Source organism: Neolamprologus brichardi, unplaced genomic scaffold, assembly GCF_056152115.1.
Source record: "Neolamprologus brichardi isolate AB-2024 unplaced genomic scaffold, ASM5615211v1 NODE_ptg000033l+_length_6344489_cov_1, whole genome shotgun sequence".
NCBI lineage: Eukaryota > Metazoa > Chordata > Actinopteri > Cichliformes > Cichlidae > Neolamprologus > Neolamprologus brichardi.
In genome coordinates, this window is record NW_028270137.1 from 18440 (window position 1) to 41099 (window position 22660).

At 41.5% G+C, this 22660-nt stretch overlaps 2 pseudogenes; both read left to right on the top strand.

The window, feature by feature from the left end:
- The first annotated feature begins 521 nt into the window (after positions 1-521).
- LOC148094584 (uncharacterized) lies at positions 522-9660 on the top strand (annotated as a pseudogene).
- A 4950-nt stretch (positions 9661-14610) lies between these two features.
- On the top strand, positions 14611-21208 carry LOC148094585 (uncharacterized; annotated as a pseudogene).
- The last annotated feature ends 1452 nt before the right edge of the window (positions 21209-22660 follow it).

Consider the following 22660-nt stretch of genomic DNA (forward strand, 5'->3'; position numbering starts at 1 on the left):
TCCAAACTGGAAGCTGGTTCCACAGAAGAGGGGCCTGAAAACTGAAGGCTCTGCCTCCCATTCTACTTTTAAATACTCTAGGAACAACAAGTAGGCCTGCAGAGCGAGAGCGAAGTGCTCTACTAGGGTAATATGGTACTACAAGGTCATTAAGATAAGATGGGGCCTGATTATTTAAGACCTTGTATGTGAGGAGCAGGATTTTGAATTCAATTCTGGATTTAACAGGAAGCCAATGAAGGGAAGCCAAAACAGGAGAAATATGCTCTCTCTTTCTAGTCCCTGTCAGTACTCTTGCTGCAGCATTTTGGATTAACTGAAGGCTTTTCAGTGAGTTTTTTGGACATCCTGATAATAATGAATTGCAGTCGTCCAGCCTGGAAGTAATAAATGCATGAACTAGTTTTTCAGCGTCACTCTGAGACAGGATATTTCTAATTTTAGAGATGTTGCGCAAATGGAAGAACGCAGTCTTAAATATTTGTTTATTATGTGCGTTGAAGGACATGTCCTGGTCAAACATGACTCCAAGGATCCTCAGAGTGTTACTGGAGGCCAAGGTAATGCCATCCAGAGTAAGAATCTGGTTAGATACCATATTTCTAAGCTTTTCAGCGCCGAGTACAATGACCTCAGTTTTATCTGAGTTAAGAAGCAGAAAGTTAGTGGCCATCCAAGTCTTTATGTCTTTAAGACATTCCTGCAGTTTAACTAATTTGTGTGTGTTATCTGGCTTCATGGACAGATAGAGCTGGGTGTCATCTGCATAGCAGTGAAAATGTATGCTATGTCTTCTAATGATGCTGCCTAGGGGAAGCATGTATAATGTAAACATCATTAAATATCAATGCCAGACTCGCTTCTCTCTGCTGTGATGTCAAATATCAATGCCAAACTCGCTTCTCTCTGCTGTGATGTCAAATATCAATGGCAAACTCACTTCTCTGTTATGATGTCAAATATCAATGCCAGATTCATCTCTCTGTTGTGATGTCAAATATCAATGCCAGATTCATCTCTCTGTTGTGATGTCAAATAACAATGCCAGACTCGCTTCTCTGTTGTGATGTCAAATATCAATGGCAAACTCACTTCTCTGTTATGATGTCAAATATCAATGCCAGACTCGCTTCTCTGTTGTGATGTCAAATATCAATGCCAGACTCGCTTCTCTGTTGTGATGTCAAATATTAATGCCAAACTCAATTCTCTGTTATGATGTCAAATATCAATGCCAGACTCGCTTCTCTGTTATGATGTCAAATATCAATGCCAGACTCGCTTCTCTGTTGTGATGTCAAATATCAATGCCAGATTCGCTTCTCTGTTGTGATGTCAAATATCAATGCCAGATTCGCTTCTCTGTTGTGATGTCAAATATCAATGCCAGACTCGCTACTCTCTGTTGTGATGTCAAATATCAATGCCAGATTCGCTTCTCTGTTGTCATGTCAAATATCAATGCCAGACTCGCTTCTCTGTTGTGATGTCAAATATCAATGCCAGACTCGCTTCTCTGTTGTGATGTCAAATATCAATGCAAAATTCGCTTCTCTCTTGTGATGTCAAATGTCAATGACAGACTCGCATCTCTGCTGTGATGTCAAATATCAATGCCAAACTAGCTTCTCTGTTGTGCTGTCAAATATCAATGCCAGATTCGACCTCTCTGTTGTGATGTCAAATATCAATGCCAGATTCGACCTCTCTGTTGTGATGTCAAATATCAATGCCAGACTCGCTGCTCTGTTGTGATGTCAAATATCAATGCCAAACTCGCTTCTCTGTTGTGATGTCAAATATCAATGCCAGACTCGCTTCTTTGTTGTGATGTCAAATATCAATGCCAAACTCGCTTCTCTGTTGTGATGTCAAATATCAATGCCAAAATCGCTTCTCTGTTGTGATGTCAAATATCAATGCCAGATTCGACCTCTCTGTTGTGATGTCAAATATCAATGCCAAACTAGCTTCTCTGTTGTGCTGTCAAATATCAATGCCAGATTCGACCTCTCTGTTGTGATGTCAAATATCAATGCCAGATTCGACCTCTCTGTTGTGATGTCAAATATCAATGCCAGACTCGCTGCTCTGTTGTGATGTCAAATATCAATGCCAAACTCGCTTCTCTGTTGTGATGTCAAATATCAATGCCAGACTCGCTTCTTTGTTGTGATGTCAAATATCAATGCCAAACTCGCTTCTCTGTTGTGATGTCAAATATCAATGCCAAACTCGCTTCTCTGTTGTGATGTCAAATATCAATGCCAAACTAGCTTCTCTGTTGTGCTGTCAAATATCAATGCCAGATTCGACCTCTCTGTTGTGATGTCAAATATCAATGCCAGATTCGACCTCTCTGTTGTGATGTCAAATATCAATGCCAGACTCGCTGCTCTGTTGTGATGTCAAATATCAATGCCAAACTCGCTTCTCTGTTGTGATGTCAAATATCAATGCCAGACTCGCTTCTTTGTTGTGATGTCAAATATCAATGCCAAACTCGCTTCTCTGTTGTGATGTCAAATATCAATGCCAAAATCGCTTCTCTGTTGTGATGTCAAATATCAATGCCAGATTCGACCTCTCTGTTGTGATGTCAAATATCAATGCCAAACTAGCTTCTCTGTTGTGCTGTCAAATATCAATGCCAGATTCGACCTCTCTGTTGTGATGTCAAATATCAATGCCAGATTCGACCTCTCTGTTGTGATGTCAAATATCAATGCCAGACTCGCTGCTCTGTTGTGATGTCAAATATCAATGCCAAACTCGCTTCTCTGTTGTGATGTCAAATATCAATGCCAGACTCGCTTCTTTGTTGTGATGTCAAATATCAATGCCAAACTCGCTTCTCTGTTGTGATGTCAAATATCAATGCCAAACTCGCTTCTCTGTTGTGATGTCAAATATCAATGCCAAACTAGCTTCTCTGTTGTAATGTCAAATGTCAATGCCAGATTCGTCTTTCTGTTGTGATGTCAAATGTCAATGCCAGACTCGCTTCTCTGCTTTGATGTCAAATATCAATGCCAAACTCGCTTCTCTGTTGTGTTGTCAAATATCAATGCCAGATTCGCTTCTGCGCTGTGATGTCAAATATCAATGCCAAATTGAGTCTTGAGTTCATATAAAAGGAGACTCATGTTCAAGCATCTCTCGTGGACTTGGAAACACGGACAATACAGAATATTCCAAAAGAGCTTCGGGACTCACTGGTAAGGAAGAGCGTTCATTAGAAGTCTGCATTATTGGTCCAACTCATGCAAGAACTTCTCTCTTGCATTCAGTAAGTGCATCTGCTTGGACCAGTTGTACACAACAACTGCTACAAATTCTAACTGACCCTTCATGTTATGTCTATCAAATTGAGTTCTGTGTTTCATATCAAGATCACTTTGAATGGAGACACTGATGGTGGTTGTATTCCTAAGTGCACCCACTCAAAGTGACCTTGCATATGAGTTTACAACAATTAGACACTTTGAAGCAAACTTTAGATTATATGTTTCACTTAAAGAACATCTCAAATAGAGACGCTCATCGACTGCTACAAATTCTACCTGACCCTCCATGTTAGGTCTATCAAATTGAGTTCTATGTTTCATATCAAGATCACTTTGAATGGAGACACTGATGGTGGTTGTATTCCTTAGTGCACCCACTCAAAGTGACCTTACATGTGAGTTTACAACAATTAGACACTTTGAAGCAAACTTTAGACAACACGGTTCACTTACAGAACATCTCAAATAGAGACCCCTCAAATGGAAACAGTTGTGGTTTTCCTATTCCCTTAGTGCTCCTATTTGGGGAATTCTTTCTTTTGAGTAGTTCAGGGAATCGTTGATTTATGTGTTAATAAGATGCCTCTGATTAAAACCGCACGAAACCTTCAACAGCTACTGGAGACAGAAGAGGAAACCAAAATACAAATGGACGCTACTACAGTCATACATCTGCTTGGTGGCGCTGTCACTTGGTGTTCGCTCGCTCTGCGGTAGAGTATCACTTCCTGTTCCTGCTCAAACACAATGGTGTTTCTGAGTAGCTTATCTGCTTAGCAATTTAATTAACAACTTTTAAATACATTCTTTTTTCATAGTATAATCTTCACGTGCTTCATCCGAAGCACACTTTCTGTGTACTCACTACCTAATTTATAGCCAAAGTATTCACTCTCTGTCTCTGTACTGTTTCGCTCGCTTAGCTTAGCTCGTAGCCGAATCGTTAGCACCATGGCTACTTCACCTGTCCCTCCTGCACTTTCTTGCTCATTGTGTCAGATGTTTAGTTACTCCTCGGCCTCCTTTAGCAGTAATGATATCTGTAACAAATGTAGCATATTTGCAGCTCTGGAGGCCAGGATTACTGAATTGGAGACTCGGCTTCGCACCCTTCATTCACCCGTAGCTAGCCAGGCCCCTGTAGCTGGTGCAGCCGAAGATAGCGAAAGGCCCCGCTAGCTGTTCCCCGGCAGACCCCAAGAAGCTGGGGAAAGAGGGCGGCTGGGTGACGGTGAGGAGGAAGCATAGTCCTAAACAGAAGCCCCAGGTACACCACCAACCCGTTCATGTGTCTAACCGTTTTTCCCCACTCGGCGACACACCCGCCGGGGGTCAAACTCTGGTAATTGGTGATTCTGTTCTCAGACATGTGAAGCTAGAGACACCGGCAACCATAGTCAATTGTCTTCCAGGGGCCAGAGCAGGCGACACTGAAGGAAATTTAAAACTGCTGGCTAAGGGTAAACGTAAATTCAGTAAAATCATAATTCACGTCGGCAGTAATGACACCCGGTTACGCCAATCGGAGGTCACTAAAATCAATGTTGAATCGGTGTGCAACTTTGCCAAAACAATGTCGGACTCTGTAGTTTTCTCTGGTCCCCTCCCCAATCAGACCAGGAGTGACATGTTTAGCCGCATGTTCTCCTTGAATTGCTGTCTGTCTGAGTGGTGTCCCAGAAACGATGTGGGCTTCATAGATAATTGGCAAACCTTCTGGAGGAAACCTGGTCTTGTTAGGAGAGACGGTATCCATCCCACTTTGGATGGAGCAGCTCTCATTTCTAGAAATATGGACAAATTTATTAAACCCCCCAAAATATGACTATCCAGAGTTGGGACCAGGAAGCAGAGTTGCAGTCTTACACGCCTCTCTGCAGCTTCTCTCCTCCTGCTACCCCTCCAAAAACCCATCTCCATAGAGACTGTGTCAGCTTCCAAAAAGACAAAAAACAAACTAAAAACCAGCAACAAACAACTTAAACATAAACAATTACAAAGAAAGAACAATACAGTATCCACATCTGAACCAAAGAGTAAAACAGTGAAATGTGGATTATTAAATATTAGGTCTCTCTCCTCCAAGTCTCTGTTAGTACATGACTTAATAATTGATCAACAAATCAATTTACTCTGCCTTACAGAAACCTGGTTGCAGCAGGATGATTATGTTAGTTTAAATGAATCAACACCCCCGAGTCATTCTAACTAACAGAAATCTCGAAGCACAGGTCGAGGGGGAGGTGTGGCAGCAAATTTTCACACCAGTCTATTAATTAATGAAAGACCAAGACAGACTTTTAATTCATTTGAAAGCCTGATGCTTAACATTGTCCACCCCAGCTGTGAAACTCAGAAACCAGTCTTACTTGTTATCATCTATCGTCCACCTGGGCCTTACACAGAGTTTCTGTCTGATTTCTCAGACTTTTTATCTAATTTAGTTCTGAGCTCAGATAAAATAATTATTGTGGGTGATTTTAACATCCATGTAGATGCTAAAAATGACAGCCTCAACATGGCATTTAATCTGTTGTTAGACTCAATTGGTTTCTCTCAAAATGTAAAAGAACCCACCCACCACTTTAATCACACTCTAGATCTTGTTTTAACATATGGCATAGAAACTGAACATTTAACAGTGTTTCCTGAAAACCCTCTCCTGTCTGATCATTTCTTGATAACATTTACATTTACAATAATTGATTACGCAGCAGTGGAGAGTAGACTTTATCAAAGTAGATGTCTTTCTGAAAGCGCTGTAACTAAGTTTAAGAATATAATCCAGCCACTGTTATCATCGTCAATGCCCTGTACCAACACAGAGCAGAGCAGCTACCTGAACGCTACCCCAACAGAGGTCGATTATCTTGTTAATAATTTCACCTCCTCACTATGTACGACTCTGGATACTGTAGCTCCAGTGAAAACTAAGGTCTCTAATCAGAAGTACCTGACCCCGTGGTATAATTCTCAAACATGTACCCTAAAGCAGATGACTTGTAATCTGGAGAGGAAATGGCGTGTCACAAATTTAGAGGATCATCATTTAGCCTGGAGAAATAGTTTGTTGCTTTATAAGAAAGCCCTCCGCAAAACCAGAACAGCTTACTACTCATCACTGATTGAAGAAAATAAGAACAACCCCAGGTTTCTCTTCAGCACTGTAGCCAGGCTGACAAAAAGTCAGAGCTCTGTTGAGCCAACCATCCCTTTAACGTTAACTAGTAATGACTTCATGAACTTCTTCACAAATAAAATTTTTATCATTAGAGAAAAAAATAATAATACAATAATCATCCCACAGATGTAATATTATCTACAGCTACTCTTAGTTCCATTGCTGTTAAGTTAGACTATTTTTCTCCAATTGATCTTTCTGAGTTAACTTCAATAATTACTTCCTCCAAACCATCAACGTGTCTTTTAGACCCCATTCCTACAAAACTGCTCAAAGAAGTCCTGCCATTGATTAATTCTTCGATCTTAAATATGATCAACCTATCTCTAATAATCGGCTATGTACCACAGGCCTTCAAGCTGGCTGTAGTTAAACCTTTACTCAAAAAGCATCTCTAGACCCAGCAGTCTTAGCTAATTATAGGCCAATCTCCAACCTTCCTTTCATATCAAACATCCTTGAAAGAGTAGTTGTCAAACAGCTAACAGATCATCTGCAGAGGAATGGTTTATTTGAAGAGTTTCAGTCAGGTTTCAGAGTTCATCACAGCACAGAAACAGCTTTAGTGAAGGTTACAAATGATCTTCTTATGGCCTCTGACAGTGGACTCATCTCTGCCGGTTCTGCCGGAGGTTTCTTCCTGTTAAAAGGGAGTTTTTCCTTCCCACTGTCGCCAAAGTGCTTGCTCATAGGGGGTCATATGATTGTTGGGTTTTTCTCTGTATCCATGAAGCGCCTTGAGGCGGTAAAAACAATAGAGGGGTTTGAGTTTATCACCTTGGTGTTTATATAAGTCTGCGTGTGCATTAGTGATACAGATAAAGACAGATTGATTGATTGATTGATCATACTTTATTCATCCCGAAGGAAATTGGTTAAGGCTGCCAGCCGTGCCCGCGCCATCTTACCCTCCGACCATACATACATTACACAAACATCACATGGGGAAGACAGGTCAGAGAGGTATAACAATGGAAAATGCACCACATGAGGAAAGATAAGAAGAAAAAAATAACTCCTCCCAGACTGAGCTCCAACAGGGAGATCAGTTTGAGAACAGAAAAAAACACCTCTGCACATGAAAAAACTCTTAATACACCAAAGAAACACATGACAAGTAACAGGGGTGGGTAAAGGGTGAGAGACAGTCGAATTAAACAGTACATCCGGGCCTGCAGCCTGTGCGCTGTTCTCCTTGATCCCCGTCAGCATTGGAAGGGAATAAGCATTGAAGGCGTTTGGAAAGGGAGGGGGGATGAGTGTGTGCATATCAGTGTATATGTATGTGTGTGCGTGTCCAGAGTTCAGCTGAGACAGTGTCCTTCGCCCTGCCAGGCTAAGTAAACAGTCTTACAGCCAACCCAGGTGGCCTTGCATAGAATGGGAAGGAACAGACTAAACACAGTCGTTATCAGGGTGTTGTTGTTCAGCTCCGGCCTTGAGGCCGCAGCTGGCGCCGAGAGGGTATCCGCATGAAGTGATGGTGCTTTTTAATTTAGTGCGAACAGCTCATATGAATTTCAAAGCAGTTCTACAGTCCAACACTGGTCTCTCAATCTACCGTTGGAGAGCCGCGAGCTTCGCCATACTTGCGTTCTGTGATGTTGTTATTTCTTGTGCTCAAAGAGCCGATTCTGAGAACTCACGACCGCAGTGAGCTGCTCCAAGATGTGATCCAATTTGCGCTCAGATCTTATCCATGCTGACTCAATGAGCCCACTCACGTCTCTTCCCATCGTTCCAATCCCAGAAGGCAGCCTTGTGGGGGTTTGAACAGCCAGTTCCGCTTTCTTAATTCTTTGATAAGTCAGGGCCAAGCCAGCTCCGATCAGCCAGAACCCTGTTACCATGGTTCCGAATAGGTAGATATCTTCAGCACTCAGGCTCACCCAAGCCCAAACTTCTCGTTGAGAAAGGGGTGTCAATTGCATTTAGGGACCAGTTGATCCAATCCAGAATTCCTCTTTTAGGTTTTAGAGAACAGACTGTGAGAGAGTGTTCAGGGAAAAGTAATACAAAAAACACGAGACTAGACAAGGACACAAGAGGCTAAGCAGGGAATATAAGGGAGAGGAGGAGGAGGAGGAGAGGAGGAGTGCGACCGCCTTCGTCAAGAGCAAGAGAGAAGATCAACACTTCCAAGAGTTTCCATTTTATTTTATTTTGTTTTATTTTGAATTATAACTTTGAGAGGATTTGGATTTCAACTGAATCCCTGGAGTGTTGAAGTTGCAGGGATGCAAAACAGAGATAAGGGCCTCTTCAGGCATGGATGTGCCCGTTCTCTCCTCAATCTCTCTCCTCAAAAGATCAACATTAGCTAAGAGTGGGTTAATTAGATGAGTATTAAGTGATTTCATTATGTGATCATAGTATGTGAGCTGGCTTTTCCCCCTCCTGCTAAATTGCTTTAATAAAATATCCTGCATTCAAAAGGTTTAAATAGTGGATTCATTTTTTAACTCTTTCTAAAACAGCAACAAGGCATAAAGCTGAGGATAAGTTTACACCTATATAAATATCACTTACACATTTAATTTACAGTTACAAGTTACAAAGTCACTTTCATCTACGCAGGACTGTAAGCTGTCGTCTGTGAGGCGTCAGCTGTGTTTGTTTGTAACACAGTTCATGGTGGAGAACAGCTGCTCACATACGTATGTGGATCTGAAGATCGTCAGTGTCACGGTTCTGGGTCAGTTTCTACCCAGTATTTTGAGTTTATTATGTTTTGGTTTAATTTTCCATCAGGGATTGTTTTCTTGTTCTCTTGTGTTGATGATGACGATTATGATGTTTATTATTAGAGTTTCATGTTTCTGTTTATTTGTGTTTATAGGCTTTGTTCTTCGGTTGTGTCTGCTTAGTATATGTCTAGTTCCATGTGTCATTTTCTGTCTGTCTCTCAATGTCGAGTCTGCGTCTTAGTGTGATGGTTTCTTGTTCCTGTTTTATTGTGAAGGTCTGCATCTCATGTGAGTGTGTTCAGTTTTACCTCTCGTCTCGTTAATGACTCCCAGCTGTGTGTAATTTTCCCCCTTTGATTTTCTGAGTGTATTTAAGTCGTGTCCTCTGTCATTGTAGTTGCTGGTCCGTCTGTGTTTCCACCCTGCTTCATCTGTGTGTTTCCCTGCAGTCTACCGTCATCTGTTTCCGCCCGCTCTCATTCATGTCCAGGTTCGTGTTCTGTAGTCAGTTTGTTCCCAGTTTAGTTTAGTCTTTGCTCCGTTCGCCGTTTGTCCATTTCCTTTTTGTGTTTAATAAACCACCCTCACACCTGTACAAGTGCCTGCGTTTGGATCCTCCTTTATTTTCCACACGGCTCTTCTCACTCGCCGTGACAGTCAGGACTCCAAATGCATATTTCTTCATGTTTATGTGTCGGGGATAACATTCCATGTTTCAAACAAGGTTCTCAGTATCACCTGAAAATCCAGTCACATTTAACAGGGATGGATCGATGGTCAGGGATCAGTGTGGCGGTCTGCAGTTTGTACAAAGATCACTTGGTTACTACTGAATCAAAACACCTGAAGTAAAAGCCCTAAATGAAGATGAATTTAACAGGTAAAGGAGACTTTACTCACCTAGATATTTACGCACACCCACAGCACGTGGTGTGGTAAAGGTCGGCCAAGATTTTGACCACATGTCAGAAACTGGATCAAAATTGGACTAAACTCACTTGAACTCTGACTTTGTCTGCACTTAGAACTATCACAAGACATTAAAACAAAACATCGGGCATTGATGACATCACAGGAATCTAACATTCTAATCTATGCAAACTGTCTCCATGGCTACATAATATCAAATTAAATCATAGCAAAGGAGTAAAAAGCAGGATCAGTCTTAGGGTGTATGTTACATGTTTGCCAGTTTGGATGAGTGAGTGCAATACTTCATCGGCCTGTGTTGTAGCAACCTGTTGAACCTGCTGAGAAACTTTTCTTTGTCCACTCTGCCCCAAACTTCACATGCTCCATAAAAGTCGAGGCCTAGAGACCTCTGCATAGTTATTAGCATTAGGTTATCAGTATCATCTGATATATATGACATTTACAGTACAGTACTCACACATGACATAGGAGGAATAAATATGAACTTTTTGACATAAATTTGATCATATGAAATTATTTTTAAAAATATGAAACTTTTTCCTTCCGTCATACTTCAAAAATACAATATATTAAGTTTGGAACATTTTAAAACATTTAAGTTTGCTCGTTGTATTTATAAGATCCTACATGGATGTGCTCCACAATCATTGGTCAGTCATGTTAAAATCCATTATCAGTGGAAAACAAACCTGATCCTCTACTAGAGGCGATTGTGCAATACCTTTTAGACATAACACTCAGCAAACAGTTATTATTAGTTAAAGTCAGTGAGATTGGGAGTCATACATGACACATGACGGAATAAGACACGCAGACTTAGCATGACGAACCGACGAGGAACACGTACACTGTAAATACATACAGAGGGAAAAGAGGACTAGAGATGAGACATGGACATAACTAAGCACAAACAGAACATGATGGCTGGGGGGAAAACACACGTGACAGAAGGAATGGGTCACAAGGGCAAAACATGTAAACGAGAGGAGGAGACGGGAGAAAAAGACATTACTGAAATACATGAAGGGCCAGGGCTGGGGCAGCCAACCAGTCACAGACAAACAGCCACATTTTTTACTGTGTCACCGCAAAGAGCCACATCATACACCTGGGCACACATGAACATCACCCATCCCTTCCTCTGTCCTGGGTTCAGTTTGGGGTATCAAACTCAGGACCCTAACCCCATCAGGCCGGGGTCTTTGTGTGGAGTCTGCATGTTCTCTCCAGCTTCCTCCCACAGTCTAAAGACATGCAGTCAGTGGGGGTCTTCTCGCCCCGTTCACATTCACACAGAGATGCATTGAAGATCACCTTGTGGTTAGTGCCTTCTATTCGATGTACAGACTGAATAATAACACCTTCTAATTAGTTCTGTCTCCTATTGGTGCTCTTCTACGAGTAATCAGTGCTTGATGGCTTACTAAGCTTAACGTTTTTCACAACATTGATAACAAACACAAAACAACAACAACAACATATATTATGTAAAAAAACTTGATTGGACCACATTTTGATGTTCATCCTACATGTTTATTGAGATTGTCAAATGTCAACTAACACAGCCAATCCCTCAACATGTTATTCACATTGTCTTCATATTAAATCATTTTTTGCTTTTTAAAGAACTTATTTTACCATTGCACTCAACAACAAACAAATCCTCTCTAACAAAAAAAGTTCAAGGGCCAAATTGCATTATATTTCTTCACATCAATATACAAGTAGGGGTGATGTGGGACGCAGCGAGTTTGAGACCCCTGGTCTAAAACAAGTAATTGCTGATTTCTTTTACAAATCTTCTTGTTAACATAACCTTCTCCTTCATTACGTTACACTTATTATGAACAGTGCTGTTCTGTAATATAGTCACAATTATTTATGGGATCTATAAAAATGATGTAAACACATTTTCTTATTGTCAGAGACTCGATGACCATGATTGAAAGTAAAACGAGGAAATGACATACTCTGAGGCTACCTTCCTAGCACTGCACAGGTTTCATACGTTTGTTGAAAGGGGCTTATGAGTGAGAGCAGAGAGGGGACAAGCACACCGGTGGCCTTTGGTTGAGATGTCAAGAAAGTTCCATCCTTGGCTTTAAACTGTCATCTAATTAAAAACATTGTGGCTAATATCACATTATGGTAAATTTGGCAGCAGTTTGTTGTCTCCGGCTAACATTGTGCCTAAAACCAGTTTTATGACCTCTGTCAGTTTTCTCTTTGAGACATTTTCATGAGAACAGTATGGAGCTTTCCACCGTTCACCATTCTTGATCCTTCTTTCCTCTGTGGTCTCCATTCCTGCAAAGTGGTATTGGATGTGATCTGATTTGTTAAACACCATTTCTCTCTTTCTCTCTGTCACACACACACACACACACACAACAAAAGAGAGGGAGAGATTCATAACCTCACAGTTTTTAAGCTGCTGAGGGATTCAAACAAGAGAATTACAAAGCAGCTAAGCTGACAGTCTCTTTACAATCATAAGACTAACCTACATTCAAAAGACTATTCAAGAAAATATAGCTTTAATTTATGCATTTGCTTAAGTTGTTTTGTTTTTTGTTTTGTTTTTTGTTTTGTCCATGGTGTTGACAAAATTGTGTATAGCACAGTTTTGGTGGGTGGGTGGAGGGGTTGTTTTGGGTGTTTTTTTGAAAGAAGAGTTTTCACAAAGAATATAAGTTGTGTGGTTTGATAAGTATCTGAGGCTGAGACCACAGGACTGTAAAACATGATTGTACTTCAGTACAGAAATGGCTTCATTTCTGATTATTTATCATTTAAGATTAGCTAGTAAATAACAATTAGTTAATGTTGTTCATGAGACTAAAGTCATCTCACTTTGGTAATGTAAATATAATATGGCCAATATTATATTAATCATTATTAGTTATTACAGCAGTGAACATGAACTCTGTGTCAAACACTGAGCTTCAGAAAAGATTCAAGTTGCATTTATTTATATTTCCTATCACTTTAAATCTTCACTTAAAGACAAGTATCTGTGACAGTGTATCTATAGATGTATCATATATAAGAGACAAATATTGTTCTTTTAATATGTTGGCATTACTAAATTTGGCTCAATGCTTATATATGTGTGGAAGAAGCAAATGTACGAGCTGTGATAACTGTGTCTGATAGAATGAAGAGTAGACTGATATATGAAATATTCCTTTATTGGGTGAGAAAATCAGACCATGTCATAACTGCTTTAAGTCACACAGAATAGATATCAGAGCCTTAAACAGGCTGACTTCTGCTAAATGGGTCAAACTGGGCAGAAAGTCTACAAACACATAACATCCTTATAGAATATGATGTAACACTATAGATCAACTTACCTCAGAATATATAAAGCATATAAACAATTACAGCAATATGATGCAACAAACACAGCAGTGCTACTAATCCAAAATACTCAAAGCTTCATAGAACTGAAACAAACATTTATTTTTAGCTCCATTCTGCTGCTGATACATACTTTAGGTTTCTGAACATTAAACTTGTTGCTGCCTTTCATAGTGTGTAACTTGAAGGCCCTGAGTACTTTCTCCCACACTGCAAACACTGGATGATAACATTATTTGAACATTACCTAATAAGACTGATTCAGGACAGACAGTTAGTTATGTTAAACTTTCCCAGCAGTCCCTCACAAACAGGGAACAGTCTGTCTATTCTCTCCATCTGTCAGCTGCTGCTGGCTCTTCCTCCTCCTCTTCCTCACACACTGCTGAGTTTGTCCTGGTGGATCATCAGGGGTGCAAAGCCTCACAGATGATGTGCGGCAGTGGGTCCCTCAGTCTGTCCTCACTCTGGACACTTGCAGTCGTCACACATGGAAATCAAATGTGTGATAAGCTGCAGGATTCAAACACAAGTGTAACTTATAAACACATGTTCATACTTTTATTCCACAATCAGAGAGAAAGAAACCAGAGTGCAGGACAGACACACAGGTGACAGTCTCAGGTGTACACACTGCTACAAACAGGAGGATTTAGTGTTTGTGTTATTACGAGTGCTAAACAAGAAGAGTTCCAGATGGTACAGTGGACACATGTGTGACTCCTGTGATTAAAGCATCTTTCTTTCAGCTTAACGAGTGAACCGTCAGCTCGTTCAAACACACGTTAAAGTCCGTTTGGCTCGACACCACCGAACAAAGGCAGCAATATAACTTAGCTAACATTAACAGTGCAGTGAATCCTGCTTGTGCCGTGATATTCAGGACTGCAAACCGAGCAGCATCACTGACTTTCAGCTGGTTGTGTTTGTGGATATATGACTGACTTTAATTATCCACAAAATCATCACATTCTCTGTAAGATTCAGTGTAACAGGGTCATAAATCACATTGCGCACATTTCGGTGCCATTCTTCCGGTTGAGTGAACGCTGGCGCGACTTGCTGCCGCTACTCACCGCTATCGCTGTCGCTACGGATTCCTGTCCTGTTCCTGTCTCTACGGCCCACCGGTGTCTCTGTCCGGTTGTTCCTGTCCATGATGTGGCTTTTCAGGATCTATGCACTGTCTGTGTGGGTCTGGATCTTTATGTCATCGATCTACCCACTTGGCACTGGGCTCCATCAGTATACAGCTGATGAGCTCCTCCGGCTCCGCTTCTCCCTGGCTGCTCCGCCGCTGGCTGCTCTTCATCTCCACACGGACATTGCCTTCCTCCCTCGACGAAAGTACGTACATCGGGGCTCCCGTCGGTATTTCCATCAGGATAATTCCAAGCCAATTCAGTCCTTCTGGTCCACCTCTGGTCGCTCTCAACGGAACCCCGGCAGGTCTGTTGACCACAATGTTTTGGCTAACCTGCCTAGGTCGCCCAACACTCTCATCCAGTCCGACAGTACTTCCGTCAACTTCGGCCTGCTTAATATCCGTTCGCTTACGAACAAAGGACATCTCATCCAGGATCTCCTAACAGACCGTAAGTTTGACTTTTTCTGCTTGACTGAGACATGGCAACAGCCCAATGACTTTTCGCAACTCAACGACTCCACCCCCCGGGGTTTGTTTACACCTGCCAACCTCGTGAGTCCGGCCGTGGTGGTGGCCTCGCGGTAATCTATCGCAAGAACTGGAAAGTCTCGCCGCTGTCTGTCCCTACGTACAGCTCCTTTGAATCTGTTGTTTGTCAACTCTCAGGACCTACTCCAACTGTCATAGCTGTCATCTACCGTCCCCCAAAATTTTATTCTGTTTTTATCAGTGACTTTGCTGATCTGCTGACCAACCTAGCTACTGTTTCCCCTAATATAATATTGCTGGGTGACTTCAACGTCCACGTGGATAACTGCAATCATCCTCTTACCAAGGACCTTTTATCCTGCTTTGATAGCTTCAGCCTTGAACAATACATAAACTTCCCTACCCACACTAAGGGCCATACTTTGGACCTAGTCTGTTGTTCTGGACTTACCCCCTCCAACTCCTCAGCTGACGAGCTGCTAATTTCGGATCATCTACTTCTCTCCTTTAATGTTCACATGACTTTCTCTATAATTAACAATCCTCGTATTATTTCTTTCTGGAATATCAAGAATATAAATCTTGATATCCTTTCTTCTGCTCTCTCTAGCTGCTTGTCTCTTAGCAATTTGGCTATTCAGGAGGATCTAGTATTTTATTATAATCATAGCCTCAGTAGTATTTTGAATTCTCTTGCTCCACAGAAAACCAGAACTGTACTCTTTTCTCGCTCTGCACCCTGGTAACACCTGAACTCAAACTATTGAAATATTTATCAGGAATGTATCAGTCAAACTAAATCTGCCTATTATTCTACCATTGTCTGTTCAAGTGAGAACTCCACCAAGACCCTATTCTCATTATTCAACTCCTTTAACAGGCCACCTGATTCTCTGCCCGCTCATCTCTGTTCATCTAACTTCTGTGACGCTCTAATGCTATTCTTTACTGAAAAAAATTATAAAATACACCTTGACTTGGACCCTAATGCTCAATGTAGCTCCTCTGTCTTAACTCCACCCCCTTCTCACTTCCTCTCTGTTTTTCAACTTCCGTCTTTAACTGATATTGCTGATCTCATCCACAAATCAAAGCCTTCTACCTGCCAGCTTGATCCTATCCCCACTGTCCTTGTCAAAGCCTGTTTACCCCCTCTCCTTCCCCTCATATCTGCTATTATTCACTCTTCACTCACCACTGTAACTGTTCCTGCTTCTTTCAAAGTTGCCGCCATTACCCCAATCCTGAAAAAAACAGGTCTAGATCCCAATAACTTTAATAATTTCCGTCCTATCTCCAATCTACCATTCCTCTCAAAAATTCTTGAAAAAAATAGTTGCTTCACAAGTCCATCTACACCTCACTGATAATAACCTTTATGAACAGTTCCAGTCTGGTTTCCGTCCTCTGCATAGCACCGAAACTGCTCTCATAAAAATAACAAATGATCTTCTTATGGCAGCTGATTCTGGTCTCCTCTCCATCCTTATTCTCCTTGATCTGAGTGCAGCCTTTGACACCATCTCTCATCCCATTCTTCTTAGTAGATTAGCTTCTATTGGTCTCTCTCATACTCCATTAGCCTGGTTCAAATCATACCTGTCTGACCGCACTCAGTTCATTCAATTAAAATCCTTCACTTCTCAGCCTTCTCCTCTATCTACTGGGGTGCCCCAGGGATCTGTCCTCGGGCCCCTTCTTTTCATCATTTACCTTCTTCCTCTCTGACATATTTTTTGTAAATACAATATTCAGTTCCACTGCTATGCCGATGACACCCAGCTTTACCTCTCTACCCAACCCGATTCTACTCTTCCTCCACCCTCCCTCACCCTCTGCTTAGCTGAACTCAATTCCTGGTTCTCCTCCAACTTTCTTAAACTCAACAGCAATAAATCAGAACTTCTCCTGGTCGGCACTAAACAATTGCTATCCAGAATTAACAATTTCTCTTTCACTATCAATAATTCGCTGGTCCCTATCTCTCCCTCTGTGAAAAGCTTGGGTGTCATTCTTGATAGCACATTATCTTTTAATTTACATATCAATAATGTCACACGTGCAGCATATTTTCAACTCCGTAACATCAATCGCCTCTGCCCTTTTCTCACTCCTCATGCCACTGCCATTCTCGTCCATAATCTTGTTATCTCTCGAATTGATTACTGTAACTCACTATTATTTGGCCTTACACAAAAATCCATCAACCAGCTCCAACATGTCCAGAACTCTGCTGCCCGTATTATTACTAGGACTTTCTCTACCCACCACATCTCCCCAATCCTGAAGCAGCTTCACTGGCTCCCGGTTAAATTTCGCATCCATTTTAAAATAATCCTTTATACATTTAAGGTTATTCATTCTCTCTCTCCACCATACCTCTCTGATTTAGTACAGATGTACTTCCCATCCCGGTGCCTCAGATCTTCATCTTCTCTTTCTCTCTCCGTTCCTTCCGCTCGTCTGATTACAATGGGGGGCGGGGCTTTTAGTTGCTCTGCCCCTCGACTTTGGAATTCCTTACCCCCTGACCTCAGAAACATTACTTCATTCCCTCTTTTAAGTCCACCCTCAAAACTCATCTGTTTAAAATTGCTTATGTTTAAACCTCTGTATGCTCTTAACTTTTATCTGTTATTTTTATTATTGTGTATATTTTCAGTTTTTGTGTTTTTATCTGTTGTACAGTGTCCTTGGGTGCTTTGAAAGGCGCTATTTTTAAATAAAATGTATTATTATCATTATTATTATTATTATTATTATTATTATTGTTATAATTACAGAAAATGTGTTCTAAACCCCCAAACCGTTCCTTTTATACCTGACTTTTAGGACCTCCAAGCCTGTAGTTATGTTCATTATCAGTTAGAGCCCTCCTCATTCTTTTCTTCTTCTTCTTTGGTGCAACCCTATAAATACAGTGTACTCCTTTTGCCTCTCCCCTTTTCTACAATTCCCCTGTGGGAGAGGTGGGTGTCATTTCTTTTCAACACTTTAAAACACACATATAATGCATATTTAGCCACCTGGATGTTTCTGATTGTGATTTTAGTTCAATTATTGTCATTATTAAGCCTGTTTTTGTTAGATGTTATAAGTGTGTAGTATGTATGTATCATAAATGTGTTTTAGGCACCATAAATGCTAGCATGAATATATACTCCTTGCTAGCTTGGAAGTTGTGGTGGGTTGAGCTAACCCTCTTCCCCACTGTTTGTATTTGGTTGTAGGAGCTGGAGTGGGCAAATTATTTACTTGGAGGCCTTTCTTTCTTTTACCTTTTTTATCAGGTATGTCAGATTTCATGTTGTTGTTTTATCTTATGTCAAATATGTTACGTGTAAATGCATACTTTATGTTCAATGTAAAAATAAATACCAGCCCCTTTTCTACAATTCCCCTGTGGGAGAGTAGCTGGAGCGGGCAAATTATTTACTTGGAGGCCTTTCTTTCTTTTACCTTTTTTTATCAGACACAACGCAGAATCACACCGGTTACATAAGGTCAGCTATTGTATTTGTCACGGTTCTGGGTTGGTTCGACCCAGCATTTTGAGTTTATTATGTTTTGGTTTATCTCTTGAATGATCGTTGTGTTACCTTTGTGATTTGTTGGTTACTATTTGAGTTCCATGTTTCTGTTTACTCGTGGTTAAGGATTTGTGTTCTCATGTTTTGTGTGAGTTTAGTTCTGTGTTCTGTCTGCGTCCTCGTGTAGTGAGCTCTTGTTTCCTGTTTTATTGTGAAGGTCTGTGTCTCATGTGAATGTGTTCAGTTTTACCTCTCGTCTCGTTAATTACTCCCACCTGTGTGTAATCCCCCTGTGTTTCTCTGAGTGTATTTAAGTCGTGTCCTCTGTCATTGTAGTTGCTGGTCCATCTGTGTGTCCACCATGTTTCATTCGTGTGTTCCCTGCCGTCATCATCATGTACCATCGTCTTCCTTCCTTTATGTCCAGGTTCATGTTCTTGTTCATGCTCAGTAGTTTAGTTGTCCCAGTATAGTTTAGTTCTCCGTTTTGCCGTTTGCCTATCTATATTTCTTGTTCAATAAATCACCTTCACACCTTCACTACTGCCTGCATTTGGATCCTCCTTTACCTTTTCCACACGGCTCTTCTCACTCGCCGTGACAGTATTATTATATTTTAAAGGCTTTAAAACCAAATAAACGCTGAACGTACAAACATCGCTAATGGCAAATAACTTTGCCGACATGTGGCCAACTGTAATGTTTTAATGTCCCTCATTATTAAACATTTTCACATAAATAAGTGACATAATATTCAGTACTTACTTTTAACAGTTTACTCTTCGGCGGCACTGCTTCTGCCGTCTGTGGCAAAATTATCCACACCGACTGCCGCGCTATGAAGTCTGGGATATGTTGGGCCACGAAGTCTACACCGCCACATCCTTAAAATTCAGGGAAATTAAGGACGCATTTGAGGGCTGCATTTCGAGCAGCCTTTGAATTGGGACAGCCTTCGTCGCGTCGCTGTGACGTAATCGGCCTTAAAATGCGGCCTTTAAGGCTGCAGACCCTGAATTGGGATACAGCCTCTGAGTCCAGCTTTGCAACTCCAGCCAGGTCACATGACACAGGGGTGTGCTCTGATGTCAGCAGGCAGGTCAGTGGAGCCCTCTGGTGATGGATATATGGCAGTGAAACAGGGGGAGGCCTGAGAACAGACAGCAGGCTTAACTAGCAGGACAAAGTAGCATGTAGTACTTGAAGGAGTCATCACAGCCAGTTCTCAGGAAAATGGAACATCACATAAATATTTCTCTTCTTTGATTTTCATCAATGTATTTCCTTTGATATATTTTCTGTCAATACTTCTGCCTGATTAGAAGCTCATAGGCAGTTCCTGTCACTCTACAATAAAATAATGAAGAGGCTGCCCTCTCTGCCCTCGCACTAGCTGACCCAACTGACACAAGTAAACTGTGCTAAGATACCCTACATGGACTAACGTTCTTCTAGGGTGAGGCGGTCTTCATGGTTCTGACAGAAACAAACAGAAAACACTGCTAGACCTCAGTGCAGCGTTCGATACTGTCGACCATAATATCCTTTTAGAGCGATTAGAACATGCTGTAGGTATTACAGGTACTGCACTGCAGTGGTTTGTATCATATCTATCTAATAGACTCCAATTTGTGCATGTAAATGGAGAGTCCTCTTCACACACTGAGGTTAATTATGGAGTTCCACAGGGTTCAGTGCTAGGACCAATTCTGTTTACATTATACATGCTTCCCTTAGGCAGCATCATTAGAAGACATAGCATACATTTACACTGCTATGCAGATGACACCCAGCTCTATCTGTCCATGAAGTCAGATAACACACACCAATTAGTTAAACTGCAGGAATGTCTTAAAGACATAAAGACCTGGATGGCCGCTAACTTTCGGCTTCTAATTTAGATAAAACTGAGGTTATTGTACTCGGCCCTGAACATCTTAGAAATATGGTATCTAACCAGATTCTTACTCTGGATGGCATTACCTTGGCCTCCAGTAACACTGTGAGGAACCTTGGAGTCATTTTTGACCAGGACATGTCCTTCAACGCACATATTAAACAAATATGTAAGACTGCTTTCTTCCATTTGTGCAACATCTCTAAAGTTAGAAATATCCTGTCTCAGAGTGACACTGAAAAACTAGTTCATGCATTTATTATTTCCAGGCTGGACGACTGTAATTCATTATTATCAGGATGTCCAAAAAACTCCCTGAAAAGCCTTCAGCTAATCCAAAATGCTGCAGCAAGAGTCCTGACAGGGACTAGAAAGAGAGAGCAGATTTCTCCTGTTTTGGCTTCCCTTCATTGGCTTCCTGTTAAATCCAGAATTCAAAATCCTGCTCCTCACATACAAGGTCTTAAATAATCAGGCCCCATCTTATCTTAATGACCTTGTAGTACCATATCACCCTATTAGAGCACTTCGCTCTCACACTGCAGGCCTACTTGTTGTTCCTAGAGTATTTAAAAGTAGAATGGGAGGCAGAGCCTTCAGTTTTCAGGCCCCTCTTCTGTGGAACCAGCTTCCAGTTTGGATTCGGGAGACAGACACTATCTCTACTTTCAAGATTAGGCTTCATATAAGATGATGTCATATAGGCATACAGGTTGATGTCATGTATGACATGAAACTTTGATAGGTTTGTAGCTCAAACCTATTCGACTGAGACTGTCAGAGCCGGGGCTCGAACTGGCAACCTTCCGATTACAAGACGAACTGCCAACTCGTGAGCCACGATCGCCCCATTTTAATGTCTTATAAGTCTTACAGATTGATGTCATTTATGTCATACAGCCTGATCTCATGTATGCCCTCAGCTTGAAGCCCTGGATCGAGACAGCTTGATGTCATGTCTGCATACAGATTGATGTTGTCATGGTCTGGGTGCATACCTGTAGGTTTCCAACAGCGGTCCTCTTCCTTTGGGCGGAGATCAGTTGCTCCTCCCTGGCTGAGCACCTGTGGGCAATTATTCCAGCAGCATATACAGTGGGGCAAAAAAGTATTTAGTCAGCCACCGATTGTGCAAGTTCCCCCACTTAAAATGATGACAGAGGTCAGTAATTTGCACCAGAGGTACACTTCAACTGTGAGAGACAGAATGTGAAAAAAAAAATCCATGAATTCACATGGTAGGATTTGTAAAGAATTTATTCGTAAATCAGGGTGGAAAATAAGTATTTGGTCAATAACAAAAATACAACTCAATACTTTGTAACATAACCTTTGTTGGCAATAACAGAGGTCAAACGTTTACTATAGGTCTTTACCAGGTTTGCACACACAGTAGCTGGTATTTTGGCCCATTCCTCCATGCAGATCTTCTCAAGAGCAGTGATGTTTTGGGGCTGTCGCCGAGCAACACGGACTTTCAACTCCCGCCACAGATTTTCTATGGGGTTGAGGTCTGGAGACTGGCTAGGCCACTCCAGGACTTTCAAATGCTTCTTATGGAGCCACTCCTTTGTTGCCCGGGCGGTGTGTTTTGGATCATTGTCATGTTGGAAGACCCAGCCTCGTTTCATCTTCAAAGTTCTCACTGATGGAAGGAGGTTTTGGCTCAAAATCTCACGATACTTGGCCCCATTCATTCTGTCCTTAACACGGATCAGTCGTCCTGTCCCCTTGGCAGAAAAACAGCCCCATAGCATGATGTTTCCACCCCCATGCTTCACAGTAGGTATGGTGTTCTTGGGATGCAACTCAGTATTCTTCTTCCTCCAAACACGACGAGTTGAGTTTATACCAAAAAGTTCTACTTTGGTTTCATCTGACCACATGACATTCTCCCAATCCTCTGCTGTATCATCCATGTGCTCTCTGGCAAACTTCAGACGGGCCTGGACATGCACTGGCTTCAGCAGCGGAACACGTCTGGCACTGCGGGATTTGATTCCCTGCCGTTGTAGTGTGTTACTGATGGTGACCTTTGTTACTTTGGTCCCAGCTCTCTGCAGGTCATTCCCCAGGTCCCCCCGTGTGGTTCTGGGATCTTTGCTCACCGTTCTCATGAACTTGTCTTGTATGTCTTCCATTTTCT